This window comes from Bombyx mandarina, chromosome 13 (assembly GCF_030267445.1).
Source record: "Bombyx mandarina strain Sakado chromosome 13, ASM3026744v2".
NCBI classification, from domain to species: domain Eukaryota; kingdom Metazoa; phylum Arthropoda; class Insecta; order Lepidoptera; family Bombycidae; genus Bombyx; species Bombyx mandarina.
The window spans coordinates 11,406,211-11,426,797 of record NC_143220.1 but is presented as its reverse complement, the minus strand read 5'-3'; the positions used below and the strand labels follow the sequence as shown (position 1 = coordinate 11,426,797).

Here is a 20,587-nt window from a genome sequence, read left to right as displayed (position 1 = left end):
AGTTATGTGTTAGATTTTTTAAGTTACTAGTATAGATTATAAGTAATTATTACTAACAAAATGTTATGGTTTTAAAAAAAAAAAAACTTAAATAAAGTATTAATAATAATAATAAAAAATAAAAAATAAATAAGAGTTTAAAAAAAAAAACTAACAAAATAGGTACGCTTTTATAGAAAATCCAACTAAAAAATAGAAAATAAATTTTAATAAATTTGAATTAATAATAGTGTAAGAAAAAAAAAATCCAACTAAAAAATAGAAAATAAATCTTAATAAATTTGAATTAAAAATAGTATAAGAAAAAATGATTTTATTGTAAAAAAAGTGTGCGGTGCATATCAATAGTTATAAATATTTTATGAACAGATATGAGTAGAAGGGTTATTTTGATAATATCCTGAAAATCACCCCACGCTTTTTTTACAATAAAATCATTTTTTCTTACACTATTATTAATTCAATTTTATTATTTTTTTTTTTTCTATTTTTTAGTCGGATTTTCTATAAAAGCGTATTTCGTTAGTTTTTTTAAACTATTATTTATTTTCATGTCTATTTCAGTGTGCTCGGTTTGTTAACGCTGTCACTGACATTGGCAATGTTACGTAAAAGTTTCCCTGAAGCTAATAAAAATGCTCTTAAACTAAATTGATAAACAAAACAAGACATTTGAGAAGCAATTAATTAAACAAGGATAGGATAGGATAGGACAGTAGATCGTTATCTACCTTCGTTTGAAATTTACATTAACGGAACCGTACCGATGACCCAGCGCTAATAAGCGACAGTAAAGCAACAAATATGGGTTTGCATACCTTTACCCCTAACAAAGAGCTACCATACCTCGTAAATTGTTACTGAACCCAATTATCGTGGGTCGTTCTCGAATTCGTGAAGCCTAAGTCAGGCCACACACGTCACTATTTTTAAAATTCGTAAAATCAAACCGTATCTGTAATGATTAAAAGTAATTTTACAGTTTTAATTTCGCATTTATAAAAAAAAAATATGTATTGTTTACGATTTTTCGAATGCTTCAGTTTTCGTGATCACGTATGGCTGTCGGAGGTAGAGAAGGAGATCTCGGAAATACTATAATGACGGTTCAAACGAGAGATTCAACCTCGGGAAATCCGATAAAAATACCGTATTTATAATGTTCTAGATGCAGCTTTAAAACTTTGAAACATAACTATAATATTGAATGTATTATAGTAATTTCTAAACATTTAGTGTCGTATTTTTCAACAAGCTCACGGCCCATCTGGTCATAAGTAGGTAGGTACGGCCATCCTGCCTATTTCTGCCGCGATGCAGTAATACGTTCCGGTCTAATGAATGGGCTGCAATGGACTCAGATTCAGACAGATTCAAAATACTACAAAAGGCTGCATTAATGTTATCATAGGCATGGTCTCTGGTAATCATTTTACATTAGGAGGGTTGTAAGCGCTTCATGCATTAACGCGATAAAAATTGTCAAGATGTTTGCTGACGGTGACTTAATTCAGAAACACAAATTCTTTAGATGATCCTAAATCACAAAACCATTGTATGTGATGTGCCTTAATTCATTAGGGACGTACCAATTTTCAGACAACGCTGTTTGGTTCCGCTCCTAAATAGTTCAGACAGGTACATTACTGAACGAACGCGGCGGAAATCGAATTTAGATTGATTTGTTCCGCAAGATCGGGGTAAATTTAAAGGGAATTGAAAAGTTTAGGAAGCGATTTACGATTGCGTTTTCCCTACAAAGCTTACTTTTCGACTTCGTTTTCATTACTATAGTATTTTATTTATTTATTTTTTTTATTGCTTAGATGGGTGGACGAGCTCACAGCCCACCTGGTGTTAAGTGGTTGCTAGAGCCCATAGAATCTACAACGTAAATGCGCCACCCAACTTGAGATATAAGTTCTAAGGTCTTAGTATAGTTACAACGGCTGCCTGACCCTTCAAACCGAAACGCATTACCGCTTCACGGTCCTACTACCAGTAAATCATAGCTCGGTAGAACTTATCTTAATTTTTTCTGTTTTAGACGTTTTTCTTGTGGGAAATTGATAGTTAAAATGACTAGTAAAATAATGTCCAAAAATATTGAATCATTAATACTACAAATAATTATTTTTCAGGACAATGGTATCTTGTTTTGTTTTTTCGTTTTAGTAGCTTAGATGGGCGAATGAGCTTATGGCCCGTCGGTTGATACGTGGTTACTGGAAACCACAAGCATCGTTACGCAAATTCCGACATCCACCTTGACGCATGAGGTCTAACTAAATCTGAATTAGTGTCAAGGTCTTCCTACTCTCTCACTCACTCACCAGCACTCGTTACTGCTTCGCGGCAGAAGTAGGTAGGTTTATTCATCCGTGTGAGCTCACATGGCGCTCTTCTTCTTCCTAACGTTTGCCCGGTCTAGTGCCGTCCGCCTTCCAACTTAAACTCCTCTACTTTGCCCGGCTATCGGCATAATTCTGGGTGAAGGATCCCTCCATCCTTCCTCATAAGACGCTCTACCTCCAATAATTATGCAAATAGTTTTACGAGTACAATTTTTATAAAACGATGAGTTTTTCCTTGATCGATCGATCGTTATTCTTGAATTTGTGTGAAATATTATATGTAATTCATTAGAGAAATTGATATCTGTCTGTGGAATACAGGCGTAATCGAATAACTCGATAAAGGTAGGCCGGGCATCTCATACATTACCACAACTATAATATTAATTGAGTTAGGACATAGGTCGTTTTGAAAACTAAAACAAACATATCAACAAGTGCTCAGTGTATTTTAACGCTTACCGAAAATTTCTAAGTACTAAGCATGTTGTTCTAATAATTGCAATGAGTCGATAAAGTCACACTATTTCGAGGTCTGAACACAAGAAACGCAGTGTGAATACAGCGGGTATACTTTGAACATCCTTTCTTAGAAATACTGAGTTCTTTAAGGAACGAAATATCAAGCCTAACGGATGGATAATATCGCGGCAACGGACGGTATGTGCGAAGAATCAAACCGAATTATAAACTAAGAATTAAAGGGCACTATTGTACTTTTTTATTATAGTTTATTATCCACGATCTTTAAGAATATGTAAGGAAGAATGATAGAGAAGTAAATACAGTACCGGACTGTGAGCTCTGTTAACTTAACGCCAGCTATGCAAGACAAGAATTAAGACTCGCTCGGATCTTTGTGGCTTGTGGCTAAGGGGTGATATTAGCGCTCTCGATATTATACATTATACAGTACGATACTCTTAGGAATTGTTTATAATGAAAATAATTTTCTTTTAACTGTCGCACCGGAACTTTTGACGTGACCACAGTTCACATCCCTAACACTTGGAACAGCTGCGCTTATTGACAGTATGGTTTAAGTTTTCAAGGCTTGCTTCTGAAATCAGTCCCGTCCAAGAAGCTGGTCGCTATGATATGCCTTACTTGAAGAAGAAAAAATTTGAAAAAGTCTTTAGAGGTAGATAGCTTCGCCGTGCCGTGCATTGCAGCAGATACTAACCACTTAACATCAGCTAACGGCTCTTCTGTCCTATATAGCTAATTAAAATAGACAATATAACAAAAAATAAGAGTCCTTTGGCAACTGTAATGCGTCGCAATTCATGAAATAATAGAAAATACATATTTCGTAGATATTTTGTATTCAATTATGTGATAAATGAATAACTTCACAGGATTAAAATCACTTTATTTAATTACGTAAACAATCAGTAGAATGAAACTCACGAATTAACATGTAGATGAAGTTTTTCCAGATCCCACATTTAAATACCAACATTACATATGCACGCCAAGAACAGCGCCGGCTTTTGTAATGAGTTTTCATAATGTAGAGCTCACTACATTTATTTCATTGTTCCATAGCTGTTTCAACACTTTAAATATCATACGAACAATAAACAACTTTGTTTGGAAGGGACAAGGCTTGTTTTTGGTCGCTATTCCCAAGGGTCGCAATACCCTACTCATAGTCATAGGATACTTTACAAAATTTGTTTATTTTATAACGGAATATGCTTGTTCATGTCCGTTTTACGCGTAATTGTCGAGCTAGTGAAAACTAGAGGTCCAAATTGTTTGTTTTTGTTGATACTAAATGTATTTTTATGGTTTTAATAAGCAGCAAATTTTGATTACTAGTGAAATTTTGTCATAATATTGTCAATTAATAGCATACATATCGTAAACTGCTTTATCTTTTGTCGCTTCCATTAGTTTTATAAACATTAAATTTTGCACGTAAAATATGGAATAGTTAATTAAAATTTCTATTATAATTAGTGGAAAAATTATTTAATATCAGGCATAACCACAACTAGGTGGCTTCTTATTTATTATGCAGTGTGAGTGTTCGAGATAAGACATCTGATCTTTTTTAGTCACTGTAGTCAGACAAGGATGCGGTTCACCTGTTGGTGAGTGGTTCCCGTCGCTGAGGTCAGGAATGCCAGGAGCACAGTCAAACCGCCTACTGCAAACCTCTTCTTGGATTTAGGTGGTCCCATCCCATGTGATCCTACTAGGTGGGGTCGGCACAGTGAATTTTTCTCTTCCATTCTCTTCTATCAGCCGTCATCTCAACACTCACTCCTCTCTCTTTCTCTCTCATATCGTCATTCACACACTCATTCATGTCTTCTTCGGTCGACGTGTTCATAGCGCTCAGGAAATATCATGGTATGAAAATATTTGCTGAGCCGGACGGTAATGCTGAAAAATCAGATCTGAAATCTCTGGGAACGGACTATGAGGTAGCACAGTAGTTTTAGTATTGATTCTGCTCCGGTGGCGGGCGGAGCGATGTTAAAAATGAAATGATGAGATAAATTGCTCCTAGCATTTGTTTATTTTTATTTATTCCCTTGCATTCGAATTTTTATAGGATTGTAAAACTTATGGTATCTCTGCAATTTGGCCAGATCGTAAATTCAAAGGTAACACGCGACTCAAAGGTTATTGCCATACAAAATCATGTCGGCAACAATTTCATAGAAAAGTTTCAGACACTTCACTTAAAAAAATAACATTTTGCTATAGCACTGCTGTTACAAGTTCACGAAATTTAATTCGCAAACCAATTCTAACTTTGTTTAACAAAATAAACAGTTCTCTAGTTTATGTGTTAAAATGAGATTTTGTAAGTACTGGACAAGTTTGCTTATTTAAATATCTAGAAATTTACGGCCTTCTTGATCTTAGGTGGTTACTTTCAGACATAAAGTCAGAATCAATTGTGTTGTGTTGTCAACAACGGCCTTAACATTATTTTTATCTTCTCTGGTTTTTGCTAGTCTTAGACATAATAAAGCTAATTTTACAAACGACAGTAGTCCGTGATCACGAAATCTGTAAAGTATTCCAAAAGTGGGAAGTAATAAAATGAAAAAAAAAAGCGAGGTAAACCGTAAAACGTTTTATTTTCCTTGTTAAACACTCTATAGTATGATACAATTGTTTTTTGCCTTACCTACCGTACCTTAAATAATTAACTAGGTATTCTACCTGACATATCTATCCTCGATCTTTCCGTCCACAGACTTCCACTGTCGGAAATAGGCCTAGGCTATCTTTAATTAGACTTCCAATAATTTTTGTTTCTCGTTTAGAGTCATTAATAAAGATATTTGGAGTTTTCGAGTCGGAGTCGAATTTAATAAAAAAAAAAAACAAATAATTTAAATTTAAATTAAATAATTTCATGGTTCTTAAATTATGTTCTCCTCTTAACACGTCTATCACGTCACAATAATTTCGTATCAACATTAACTAACTTTACTTAATTCATTGTCATATTGTGTAAACACTAAAAAACTTTTAGCAGTTCGCGTATTACACTTAAATTACTTTTAAATAACGTTTGCAAGATTTTTTTAGCGAAATACTTATATGATGCGTACAGATGAAATTTTTAAAAGTATGGTTTTCGGAATAGTAGAATCAAGTATAATAGGATTAATATAAAGGTCAACCAATAAATTTATACAGTTTCGGCATAATGTATAGAGGCTTCACAGATACATTAAAATTTAGGCCGACACGAAATTACTGCAATCATCTCTCCGTACAAATGTTCCGAAAACTTTTCAAATTACCGAATAATAATTCAAAATAATTGTTCGTTCGTCGTAAAAACTTTAGTTGATCAAAATTAATCGTTTTTAACGTTCATTAGCGTGGTTTTCGAATTACTTTGCGAGTGATACGAGAGGAGATTATTAAAATGCTTAATGGCTATTTCTTTGCGTGAATAAATGCGGTTTTTAATGTTATAAATTGAAGTTGTATTCATTCTTAATCTATTCTAATGTTGAATTAGTAAAAGAGTCTGAATAAAACTCAAATGAAAAATGAATTCATTCTCAAAATGCATATTGTTGACATAGAGAAGAACACAGAATTACGACGTTGGACACACCATGGATGAACTTTGGTGGAGGTTTATGTGAAGAAGTCAACGTCTATTTAACGTCAATATAATGTAATATATGCTAACGGTCTGCTTTTCGATTTGCAGTCGATGCTCAACATCATCAAGCTCTCCATCTTATAAAAGGAGCGACGAAGAACGAGAAAGAGAGCCTTTGCTTTCCTCATCGTTTCACCTGTGTAGAACCAGTTAATGGGAGCATTTTGCTAGTTATCTGCCTTCAATATTCTTTGTTTTAGTTTTATTACATGCTTGTTTGGGAAGGAGGCTTATGAAGTCGCCCTATCATTCTGCGCATTGTCATTGTCATAAAGGCCACTGGCCGACAGAGGTCCGTGCTCCCCGACGTACTCAAACATATGCACGGTACTGTTTAGGTGGGTTTTGGGAGCTAGTACTGTACTTATACTTTTTTACATATACATGTGAATATTTTGTAACGCCGATCGTAAAAATTAATGAACTCCCGCAAATACTTTCTCGTTGATACTGCCTATTGAGTTTCGCACCAGATCTTCTCAGTGGATCGCGGTTGTAGATTTAGCGAAGCACTGCTCTTGCTAGGACAGATGTTAGCAATTTCTTCTAAGCTGAGACGCATGTGCTTGTCCAACAGTGATGGTGAAGCCAGAATAGCCTCCCGAGGCTTCTGTCAGATAGACAGGCAAAAAAGTTTTAATAGAGCCAACAAAAAACCTTTTTGCTTTTCCTCTAACTCCACCACGGTATTATAAAGCTTTATAATTTACTCAATTTTAAAAAGAAAATGGGAAATAATATCTCTATAGTGCTCAAAAAGTAAAAATTGAAAATTTCAATATATAAATAGGAAAATTTTCTATTTTTATCTATCTATTTTTTTATCTATCTATTTTTGCAACGCATAAATTTATTTTACAAAGAAAAGTTCTTACACATTTCGAAGTTTCGAGGAATTCATAAATTAAGAAACTTACCGTGTACATAAAGTTCTACTAAACATTTTACCTTTACGATGAAGTTAATACAGGACGTGCGATGATATGTTTTAATTATGTTTGGAGAAGTTAAGGTTCCAAATTAAACGACGCCAAGACGTGACTTGTTACGTTATGAAACTGAACCAGATGCGCATAATCCACTACCGGAGTCCATGTATTTTACTCAACGCAAAAAAAGCGTGGTCTACATAATGCTAGTTTTTCAGGATAAATTCTATCCCGACTAAACATAATGCTGGTTGCACACAAGCAACTGCTGGTATTTTATAATAATACTGGATCAAAGCGTCGACGTGAATCCTCCTCCTCCTTGCGTCGATAATCCTCAGTGCTGAGGGTCGTAGCCTACTCTAACAACTTTCTCCTTCATTATCTTGCGCCATTCCTGCCTGTCCTCGGCTGTGTGGATAGCAACGTGGACTGAAGTATTGAGAGTGGAGCGTATCTGGTCCGACCAGCGCATTAAACTTCTGCCTCTGGGCCTTCTTCCGCATACCTTGCCTGTTACCAGCAGCTTTTCCATATTGTCACCTCTCTTTCTGGCGATATGTCCAAAGAACTCGAAACTCCTCCGCGCGATTGTAGTGCTGAGGTGCATTGTAATCTTGAGCTCGGTAAGAATGGATTCGTTGGATCTGTGTTCCGTCCAACGAGTCCCGAGCGAAATAAAAAATGACAAAAATAACATAGAAATAATTCACATAATATATACCTGTATTTATATCTGTTTTCTTCTTTGGCAATTCCATTAAAATTGAATCCGTTAAGCCCACACACTGAGCGATCGCTTATTGAAGGTAAACAAAGAAACGAGGCCATACAAACATTGTTACTGGGAAATGCACTGATAATGGCGTTGAACTTAACTTATAAAATTTTATAAAAAACATTGAAAAACGAGTGGGGTTTTCTGATGATTTCATACATAGTTATGCTTTTGAAACTTGGAATTTGTAATATTTTCAACGTTACCTTCTTTTTTTATTAATACAAAAATATAAGCATACTAGCTGACCCAGCAGACTTCGTAGTGCCTCAATCGATAAATAAAAGACCTAAACTTTTGTATAAAATAAACTTAAAATAAACAAAAGAAGGCGTCCGACGGGGTGCACATCAAAGGAAATACAAAATTGTTATTTTTATTTAATTCCGAGCATTTTCATATTTATATACCTTTTAAACCTTCTCTTGACTTCCACCAATAATTCAAGATCAACATTAACCGAATCGGTCCAGCCGTTCTCAAGTTTTAGCGAGACTAAAGAACAGCAATTCATTTATATATATATAGGTATATATAGATAGATAGATTATACTTAATTAAATAATATCCCTAGTCAAAAATGTTAAATGTAATGTAGTAAAAATCACAATTTAGCAATTGATTAGTGAAATGAAATGTGTTACGTAATATCAAACAATGGTCATTCGAATTTGAGTTATTTTAGAATTTCAGTTTGTGGCTCATCAAGAAACTGCTTTAAAATCAAATGCGAATTTCTAGCTAAACAGCAGAGCAGTTAGCAAGTTGATAACAATCCGTCAAAATCGATGCAAAATAAAATCATAAATACATTTATTTGGAATATTTAAGAAAAACAGTCGTATGCTGATTTTGAATAAGAAATATAAAGGATTCGGAGCGACGAAAATATGAAACTATTAGTTACAGGCTTTTTATGGCTGCACTTAGACAGACGAGCTCATGATCCATCCTTTAAGTGGATCCTAAGTTATTCCATAATAGCAAAGTATACGTCGCCACTTATGGCGACTATATATATTATGATATGAGGTCCAGTGCCCACACGTATTGGACATATTGTAGTCTTACATTACATTAGTCTTAGAACCTCAAAGGTTAAAATTACATCAGCTCTGATAACGGTAATTTCATTCTTTATGAACCGACAGACATTACTGCTTTGACACTGATATCGTTTGGGACTTCTGTGTCTGCAGAGGGACTTCGGTTCTCTCTGTATTTTGTACCGTATGTTCTATGGGGAGTGCTCTGAGGAATTGTTTGAGATGATTCCATCATCTCGTTTTACTATCGCACGGCCCGCCACCGTAGAGGTCTAAAAGTGCTGGGGAGTCAGTTATTGGGTACCTTTAAACCATCGTATTCCATGCTCGATACCATCTTCGATTACTGCGGCTCTGGCAAGGAGGAGACATTTCGTAAGAGATTAGTTACCATCTCAAAAGCTCGTCATGAAATTCTGCAGTTGACTGTACAAACATACTGGTGGTAGGACCTCTTGTGAGTCCGCATGGGTAGGTACCACCGCCCCGCCTATTTCTGCCGTGAAGCAGTAATGCGTTTCGGTTTGAAGGGTGGGGCAGCCGTTGTAACTATACTGAGATCTTAGATCTTATATCTCAAGGTGTGTGGTGCATTTGCGTTGTAGATGTCTATGAGTTCCAGTAACCACTTAACACCAGGTGGGCTGTGAGCTCGTCCACACATCGAGGCAATAAAAATAAAATAAAAATAAAACATACTAAAACGGGAAATAAAACGCTGAACGAAATGAAAAATCAACATTCGACTAGATTAATTCGCGTAACTCGAATAATCATTACTACAAGTCTACAGTTCGCGACCCAGTTATTACATTGTGTCACTAACAAGTCTTGAGTAATTTCGCTAAAAGCAGCAATAGTTTCAGGAACTCCGTTCTTTATAATTTAGTTGATGGCACAAATATTTTTAGTGCAAAAATAATTTGGAACACTATTTGATTTCTGTAGACTAGAATATATTTATGACGATCTAGATTTGGTTCTAGTCTCATACTATCAAAGGTTTATGGTACACATAATAAAATAGTCGCTCGACTTCTTTGAAAATTACGTCCTACATTTGTTCAATATCTGTCAGTGAAAACTAATAAGACACAAACAGACAATAAGATAACAAAAAATGTATCCACGTTTCTCGTTCTCCTTTACAATTTTATATCGTCTTACCAGAAAATCCTACAGAACAAAAACAACATAAAGCACGTAGACTTAAAGATTAATTTTATTTGAATGCATTCCGTCTAACAAACAATTCTTCCGAGACAAGGGTTGAATGGCTCTATCTTAAGATAAAGACGTAAAGTTGGCATTAAATGAGACGATATGAGAGCCAAAGGACTTAACTGGGCCGTTATCCTGGCTTCATCAATCCCAATGTATTCTATGGCCTTGAGATACTGGGAAATAAATCGATATAAGATTTTTAGGGCAGTTTTTCGACCATATAACAAGTTGTTTCTTTACTCCATAATTTGGTTAAATCGCGTTTGATCAAATAGTGGTAAATGTAATCCAATGTAAGTATGGTTTTCATCCGGATAAGAATCAGCTTAATAAGAAAACTTCAATATAGGTTAAAAGCTAAAGTTGGCAAGATTAAAAAAGAATGTTTTGTTTAAACAAAAATGTGGTTGACGCCAATTTCGGCAAGATCACGTAGAATATTGCATTGTGTAAAGTGAGTTATGATTATCTTTATCTCCCTTGTTCAGTGATGACACTACGTGTAGTATCAATTAAATATCTTCATTTGTTCCACATTTTGTTCAACGTCCTTCTCCATCTGATGAAGGACGTTGAACAAAATGATTTTTGATAGGATACTATTATCCACTGCCGAAATCGCAATTTACTTCATTTAAATAAGGCCCTGTCGAATATCTTCCTTATTTCGGCGCAATTTAAAAACAGCCTATATATTGTTGAGATTTGATTTCAAATTTTTTAGACATAATAAGGTTTCATATACTTAATTTGAACTGTTCAAATTGAATATTTATTTTTAATTAGTTCTAACGTATTAAATAATACATTTGCCCCGCGCTTTCACCAGTGCTATATTTGTAATTTGGAAATAATGAAACACGATGCATTTTCCCGGAATAAAGAGTTGCACGTCACACTCTGGTCCATAGACTATCTGTAAATTTCTACGTTCATACCTAAAATCACTAAAACTAATGGAAACAGTGTCGTATTTAATATAGCAGATATGTCCATAAAATGTTCAGGCCATGTAATTTACCTTGGTAAAATATGTATCAAATTAAGTATGTGTTACTTTAGGTTATTATAAACCATCTGTGGGAAATGTCATCCAAATCCAATCCAAAAAAATGCAAACACACCAACTTTCATATTAATTATCTTAATTAGTATCGATATATTCTTTCGATCAATTTTAGGAATAGTATAATTAAAAAACTTCACTGAAACCCGAACAAAGGCGATTGTAGAGGTAAACGAAACCTTAAGATTGCTCTATTGAGAATTATTTTCAATGATCCTATTGGTACGTTTTTATTTGCTACAACATAAATGTATCGACGTGCCACTGCTTACTGCCTTCGTGTCAGATGTTTCAGTACACTGTAATTCAGTAAGTTTACGTAGTCACGCAGCCCTTACAAAACGTGTGCGAGGCGATTAACGAAATTGTAGTGAAAGGCGCACGGCACTGCGCCATTTTCTTTAAGGGTTAGTAGATATTGTTTTTGTGTTACTTCAGAAAAATATATATTGTTAATTGGGTATTTGACTGGTTTTTTTTATTGCTTAGATGGGTGCACGAGCTCACAGCCTACCTGTTGTTAAGTGGTTACTGGAGCCCATAGACATCTACAACGTAAATGCTGCCAACCTTGAGATATCAGTTCTAAGGTCTCAGTATAGTTTCTTAAAACGAGGGTGAAAATTAAAATAATTAAATATTAGTATTTTAGATATAATTTAAATTAAATTCTAGCATAGTAGAAGCATTCGAAGATTTTGGTAGGACTGAAGAGGGCATTGTTGATATTGAGATGGAAAGGCTTTTATTATTCTTCAGCGTCAACAAGTTTCGGTATTGAATTTGTACGACGGATGTCAACTCGAATTTCAATATTGAATAACGTAATGTCTAGTATGAAATGAAAAGCTGATAGATTGATGCTTTAGTCTACGTCAGAATAATTATAAAAAAAACAGATATATTATTAGTAATAAATTAAAAACAGAAATAACAAAGCAGAATATTAACAACTATTATAGTAAGGGGTTTGATTATTGCCTATAATCGCTTTGCTTTATTTCATGAACGATTTTTCAACACGCTACTTTGGTGTCTAGAAAATGCCATGACCAGAACTTATGGCACGATTTGGGGGAGGCCCTTTGCGAAATCTTTGCCGATGTCAAATGTTTAGAAAAAATACAATGATAGTATGTACTTAAATATGAATTAAGGTTGTTAATAAAGTCTTCTTTATCTTTATCTCTGTTTTTACTTTGGTCTCGTCTGTCGCTTAATTATTTATTTCATTTTAAGTAACGTTTCGGCTGCTGGATAATTTGTTTGGATAATAAAAACATTGAAACAAAATGATTTACTTACTGAAAATTGTTCAGCTATCAAAAGCAACCACAAAGTGATTATTTTTGTCAGCTAACAGCTAAGTTATTTAACCACTATGCTACTTAGCGCGGTCTCGATCACAAAGGCCATTATGTCGAGGGGGTTATTACCATAGGAATGGGTAATGTAGGCAAATTAGATTTTCGCCAAGCAATACCACCGCTGGCAGTTCCGTCGTATTGCCTGGACAAATTATTCTGTATCTTATTCTGAAAAAAAGGTTTATTTGTTATGTTATGTAGATAAATCGTGTAACTGTTCATTGTGAAGCTTTAGATAAACTGTAAATTTGTTCGTGAAAATTTACTATTTAACAATCAGTGAGTTGAGTTTTATTTCCAATGGAATAACTTCAGGTTTCTATAGTTGTGATTCCGCACGTGCGATGAAAAACGTAACCGACTCAATTTTAAATCTATGTCATAATAAATCTCAGAATGTTTTGAATATAATTTTTTTACGTTTTAGGTAATCTATATATTAATACGTGAAACAAAAAATTTGTATCACTTTTTACGAAAATTGCGCGGACAGAGGAGTATGAAATTTTCCACACTTATAGAGAATATAGAAGAGAAATGTATAAGTAATGCTATTTTTTTTTTAAATAATGCATAAAATATACATTAAATTAATAAAGAAAACATTACACACACTACCATGTATTTGACACACACACACACACACACACACACGCGCGCACGCATGCATAATATTTGTTTATTGTCAAACTTTCGTTATTCCTTAAAGTCTGTGGTAAAATTGACAAAAGACTAATATTGTTTGTCTTTATTAATATTTGTCTAAAGTGTAGTCTTGGTGAAATCTCGAAGTATAATAATCTTTGATCATAGAATCATAATAATGTACAAACTTATAATTTCAATAGTCGAAATTCGACTACCAAGGGACCACTAGTATGTATAAATATGTGCAGAAAAATTAAGAAAGAATTCATAAAATATCCCCGGTCTCGTCCTGCCCATGTCTGTATTTAGGCAGCCATGCGTTGCAGTCGGCATTTACGTGGTGAAATCTGGGATACGATATCTGGTTAACACCAGATGGAACATGACGATTTAACCAACTAACTCAATTTGACAATTAAAAAATAATAATAGGGAAGTCACCAATAAATTGACGGTTACCTCTTAAAAAATATCTTCAGAAATTACATGAAATTAATCAAAAGAGATCGTTGGGTACTAGTGCTAGGATAGGCTAGTGATAGGATAATATGTATGTTATTATTCCAACAAGCCAAGTCAAATTAGTATGTTGCATTACAGGACAACATTTTCAAATTAAATGCGAACAGAGCGGGAAACAAATTACGTCACGTCAAATCAGGTGACGTTACGTAAACATTTTAAGCAAAACAATATCTAGAAATTATATAATTAAACTGGTGGCGGTATACATATTGGTCGCGTTATTTTTTTTAAAAGCAAAAACACTTTTTATTTCACACCCAAAACTATGTCATCGTCGCATTTTAGACAAATACCTTTTTTAACATAATATAGTATTATTTCAGCTCTAATAATCGCGGCGTAATTAATTAAAAGAAACGCCAAATCGCGTGATAGGTAAATATTAAATTAAAATTTACTAACATTAAATTCATATCATGATCTGTTTGAATGAATTCAACAAGGATTTAACGAGTGGTCATGTCATCAGAGAACGGTGCTTACGATTTATTCGTTCAGTGAACCCAACTTTGTTCTGTGCCCGATATTTTTTAGGCTGTCGAATGCTGGACCCATCACGTGTTACAGATGCCCGTGGACATCACAACGTGAACGCCGCCACGTATCCAGAGATATTAGGTGGTAGTTTCTGTTACATACATACAAAATTAGTCCTATCCTTTAGACTAAAAAGCATACTATATTTGTAACAGAAATAATTATTTATTGCTAACGTTAAACAAGATAAAATTTTGTACTAATTAAACAAAAAAAAGTTTTTAAAACACTGGCTTATGTCATTCTCCGACCTATGAACCGTTTCCTTCAAACAAACGTATCGATGCGAACGAATCTATTGCTGTAAGCAAGAGGAGGACTTAAAAAAGAAACCGAAGTGAATTACCGATGTTATACTCTGTTGCACCCTTCGATACTAAAAGCATGACCAATAAAAATAAAAGCTTCTGCAGTGTGCGTGAATCACTTAAATTTATTTTATTCTCTCACTTATTTTTTCACTTGGTCACGTTTTTGAAAATGTTTTACACTACGAGAAAATATCGTTCGTTTTAAAGAATAAATCCTTGTTATTTCTGATTCTTGATGATAATTGGTATTCATCACTATTTATTGTTACAACCGTTGATCGACTGTAGAGCTTATACTTTTGCAATAACAACAAACTGCTGGATATTCCAAAATTATACGAAGACTTTACTATCAAACCGTTATCTTTTTTTTTAATTCCCTATTTAGGAAGAAAAGGCTACGGTTCATCCCTAGTATAAGCCTTAATTAAAGTCAATGGGTATTACAACGTAAATTTTGCCATCCACATTCAGAAAAGAGATCGGAGATAGACAGCAACTTCACCCTCCAATGATTCTATGAATGCTTCGTGACAGTAGCAGGGTCACTGTAAGTTGTGGGCACTTTTATACGAATATGGCTACTATAGCTGTACCCGTCCGCTTCGCTGGGAATTTAAAATTAACATTATTATTTCTCACCCCCACAAAGATTCTCATCATTAACGCCCTCGCAACTGGTGTAGGGAGTCCAACACTCATATAAATATTAGTCTATCCATTAAGTACGTGTATTTTCTACATGGATATCAAGTTTCAAGTCAATCGGATGCATGGTTCAGTAGTTATAACGGAACATCCGTAAAAACCACTATAGATTTATATATTTGTATAGATATAATCCACCTGGATAAAGTATATCAAAGAAAAAATAAACATAATCAGTTCCGTTTACTAAATCCGATTAATATTATCATTAGGTATTTATTTGTATCGTTATTTCGAACCTATCCTAGGCTTTTTTCAAAATGAAGTCCCCCAAAAACATTAAGGTTTTACCCAAAACAAAATATCTGTTTTACATCTTAACGCGTGCACTCAATTTAATACGACGAATGGCTTAGTGATTAAACCGTTGCCGAATTAACATTAAATTAATATTCATGACTCACCCAAAATATGTTCGTGCGTATACGAAACAAGGAAAGTTTTATTAAGTCGAAGAAGTTAGATTAACGTTTTATCCGAACACGTACAGTGGGCTCTTCATTTTTACTCGTGTGCTTGTTGTTTATGTGTTTGCGAATGAAGATGTTTGTGTTTTGTCAAGAAATCGGGCGGATTTGTGGGTGCCGGCGTAAGAGAACTGGTTACAAAGTTTCGAGAGTGACTTTAGAACGAATGATACTTTACGAGTTTCGTAGGAAGGAATAAAATGTATGCGGTATTTATAACTGGAGAAGTTACCGATTTAGGTTGGGACGCGGCGGTTTGAGAGAGACATTAGGAGATTGATTTATGAAACACTTTCGAATTGGGCTTTTACGATCTCCCCAAAATCTATCTATCTCATCATAATCGTTCTTTTTTTATTGCTTAGATGGGTGGATGAGCTCACAGCCCACCTGGTGTTAAGTGGTTACTGGAGCCTATAAACATCTACAACGTCACTCACCTTGAGATATAAGTTCGATGGTCTCAAGTATAGTTACAACGGCTGCCCCTCCCTTCGAACCGAAACGCATTACTGCTTCACCGCAGAAATAGGCAGGCTGGTGGTACGTACCCGTGTGGCCTCACAAGAGGTCCTACCACCAGTAATCGTAATATAAATAGAAAAGGTTCGTATCAATTTCAATTCGACCATCTTACAAGTGTTAAACTTAACAGTTTTTGTGATGTCCACTATTGACGAGTATACGATGATAAAAATGAGAATTCCGTCAACCATAATTCAAGTAAGAAACTAATCTAAACTACAATTAAAAAATTAAAATAAAAAATTAATCTCGTTTATTTATAATTAAATAATTGTAGTAATTTCTGCGGGTAATAAATAACATTTATACAAACGCAACCTAAGGTTTTAGAGAAGACAGCCCAGCTCTTTTTAATACGCTTTTATTAGCTTCAGACGTAAGTATGTATGTAGGTTTGTAACGGAATCTTTGAACATGATTTTGACCCCCTTCAAAACGTCGGATTAACTCGAAATATGGTATACTTATTAATGACTGATGAAATGATGACAATTCAATATTTAAAAAAAAACGTAATCGTTAACGTTCCAATTCCATACAAATTAAGCTTTTACGCTATCTAGAATATTAAAAAAACTCGCATTAAGCACACTGACTCTTATTAAAACAGTAAAGAAATCTGAGTCATTAACTTCAACTCTAAATAAATAAAGAAAGCACTCACTCTACTTTTTACAGCCGTTGTGACTATACTGAGACCTTAGAACTTATATCTCAAGGTGGGTGGCGCATTTACGTTGTAGATGTCCATGGGCTCCAGTAACCACTTAACACCAGGTGGGCTGTGAGCTCGTCCACCGATCTAAGCAATAAAAAAAAAAACATTAAACCACTCTACTATTAGCTCGTCGTTCGTATAGAAATGATGTTTGATACTACGAGTATAAAAAAAACGAAACCTCTACAAGATTAAGTGGATTAAAAAGTCCTCCACGTAGGTGTGTGAGATGAATTGGGTTTGACAGGTGCGGAGTTCGTTATCAAGTCTGTCTCTGATCAGCTCGGATTGAGGCCAACACTCCGTATCTGGGTCAAACGAGTTTTTCTACGTTGATATAGCACTTAATCTGAGCGAGAATGAGCAGGGATGCAATTAATTTGAACGTGGCGTTAAGCTGTAGTAGGGTTGTTTTAGTTGTTGATATTATTACGAAAAATTCAAAAAGATTTTCAAAAACGTTAAAAGTAGTTTATTTTAGTACGATTTTTTACCAAGTAAGCAATTGTCTGAAGAGCCTACATCCAAAGTGGTAGAAATTTAAAAAAATATTCAGAAGACTAGCACATCCCTATATATGTCATGTCATCATCATAATCGGTTGCTCTTGGCAGAGCAGTCGTGGTCATGTGGAATTTTTGCTCATTAAAGTCTTAACAGATGCTTTCCACAGTTTGCGAACCGAGGCCCGGCGCACACACTCGTTAAGTGGGGTTTCAGTAAGGTCTTTCACCTGATCAGTCCAACGCATGGGGATTCGTCCACGAGATCTCTTACCATTGACCCTACCCTGAACAACAAGTTTCTCGATATACTCTGCTGGCCGACGCGATATGTGTCCAAAATATCGAAGAATCCTGGATTGCACTGTTGACGATAACCTGTGAGAGATATTTAGTTCTTTTAGGATCGAGGCGTTGGTGCGGTGCTCAGTCATGTATCGTAGCTCAAAAGCTTTAGTTAACAAATTGACTTCAAAAAGCTTCAACATAAATTTGTGCTTAAAATATTGATCAATTTAGAATAGGGATTCTCACAAGGATCACTTATACACGCGATAACTTAACCAAACACGAAGTTTTTAATTTTCTAAGTATTTTGTATCGGTAGGAAAAAAAAACCATAGATAAGATTTTTGTAATAATTTGTACACAGTATTGATTTTATTGAAATATCCATGAGTTTCAAATGCCTGCTTTAAACCGATTGCTTAACGATATAGTAATATCATTGCTATAAAATTTGCGACACTTTTTTTGGTTTCTGTTATTAATTACTAACGGTTCTTGAGAGCTATCGAAAAAATTTTTAAAGTCAGACACACTATTTGATACGTAAGTACGAACCGGTCTAATGCATGTAAAATCAGTATTTGTCACTTAATTATAATAATAGAATAATCGTATGATGAAAACAAAATATGTTCGAAAATAAAAATAAATAAAATTATATGTCAAATTTCTACTTGATTGGGAGACTTTAAGGCTTATTATTGCTTAACTTTAAACAGGAGAGGCATAAAATTAATAAGGCTCTACTATTAAGCTAGGCTTAGAGGAGCGTAATTTGTATCACGTTAATAGACGCGACTCATAAGATAAGCCGATCTGGGAGCTAAATCTGTTTTAGTGTTTACTTTACTGATAATAATAGATGATAATGATAACGAGAGATGTCGTGCATAAAATTTTATCCCCCGTTTTTTATTTCTGTTTTGAAGCTTACTAAGAAATCGTGAAAAAAGTAAACTGATATTTGATTGCAACGCCCAAGTAATTTTGTACTTGGAAATTGTGAAAACAGTGAAATAAGTTCTATCCGTTTAATAGATTTATGTTTTATTTAAAAAATAATGTTTTTTGTCCACTAAATAAGTTAAATTTAAGTAAAACACATTCATTACATTTGACTGCAATACGTATATGTACAATTAAAGCAACTTTTATGGTTTAATCTCACGTTTTGCGTGATAAAACTGTGTAGTATTTGGAAAAGTTTGAAATAATACAATTATTGTAAAAAACGTGAGATTAAGCCGTGAAAGTAGTTTTAAATATGTCTACTTACATCTTGTGAAAACGGTAGAAGACAGTAGAAAAAACAAGTATATAAAGGGTTTTTTTTTTGCGGTAAATTGTAGGAACTGACATATAGGAATTGTAACATAGTACCTATAATTGAAACTTAATAAGTTTCTCAATTAAGTCCTGTCAATGATACAGCATAGATAACTATTATAGTAAACATACCTATTAGTCAAGTAATATCTCATGCGTTCTCGGACACTTGACTACCGCCAATGCGGACTGTATTATAAAAAAAAAACCACCATGATATTTTTATTTTTGAGCTCAATTTTGACTAACTTGCGGTAGGCAGCAGCTTGGCTCTGCCCTTGGCATTGCTGAAGTCCATGGGCGACGGTAACCACTCACCATCCGGTGGGCCGTATGCTCGTATGCCTAGAAAGGCAATAAAAAAAAAATTAAAAAAAAAACAACCCCAAATTACTGTAGAGAAGTTTAAGTACACCGTCGATCTCAAAAGCGTTTACTAACGTGATTAATTATTCCACTTCTCAAAACCAGGCGTGTATTAGTCAATATTAACGTCATAAATCTTTGCGAACTAAATTCTATTGGAATCGGGCTAATCGTGTATTCCGTACCAGCGTAGTTTGGGTTAAATACCCTGTAATTAAAGACCTGAGGTTAATACCCACAGAAATGTCCGTTTTCAATGAACCAAATGTATTAAGCAAGTCTTCAATTTGATTACCTCGTTCGTCTAATCTATAGAGGACCTCAAAACTGTGCCATGGGTCCAGATTTGAAGTCCAGTGACGTCAATATGTTTGTGAAAGAGATTTGAAATAAGGACTTTGTGTGTAGTTAGATTATAGCCTAATATTCCGCGAGTATGTGTCCTTGTCTACTGTGAAAATAGCAAAAAAAATGGTACAATATTGGTTCTTATATATTAACAAAAAGCGTCTTAGTAAAAAGCGATAGTTAAGAGTATTTTATTGTGTATTAAAATATGTATTATACAGATTAAAGGTGATTTTTTTTAAGCAACTGAATTATTTCCTCTTTTTATGTAACTAAAATCAACGGATTCAACTAAGCTTATTTTATTTTTATTTATTGGGCTTATAATACACATTACAAGCTAAAAAATACACAGAAAATAACACAAAGTAAAAAAAAAACTGGCTTGCAACATAAGCTATGT

General features: G+C 34.3%; 1 protein-coding gene across 3 annotated transcripts in view; it reads left to right on the top strand.

The window, feature by feature from the left end:
- LOC114241814 (neurotrimin) overlaps nucleotides 1-20,587 on the top strand; it is a 78,491-nt gene that overhangs the window by 43,273 nt on the left and 14,631 nt on the right. The gene's annotated exons all lie outside the window — the stretch shown is intronic.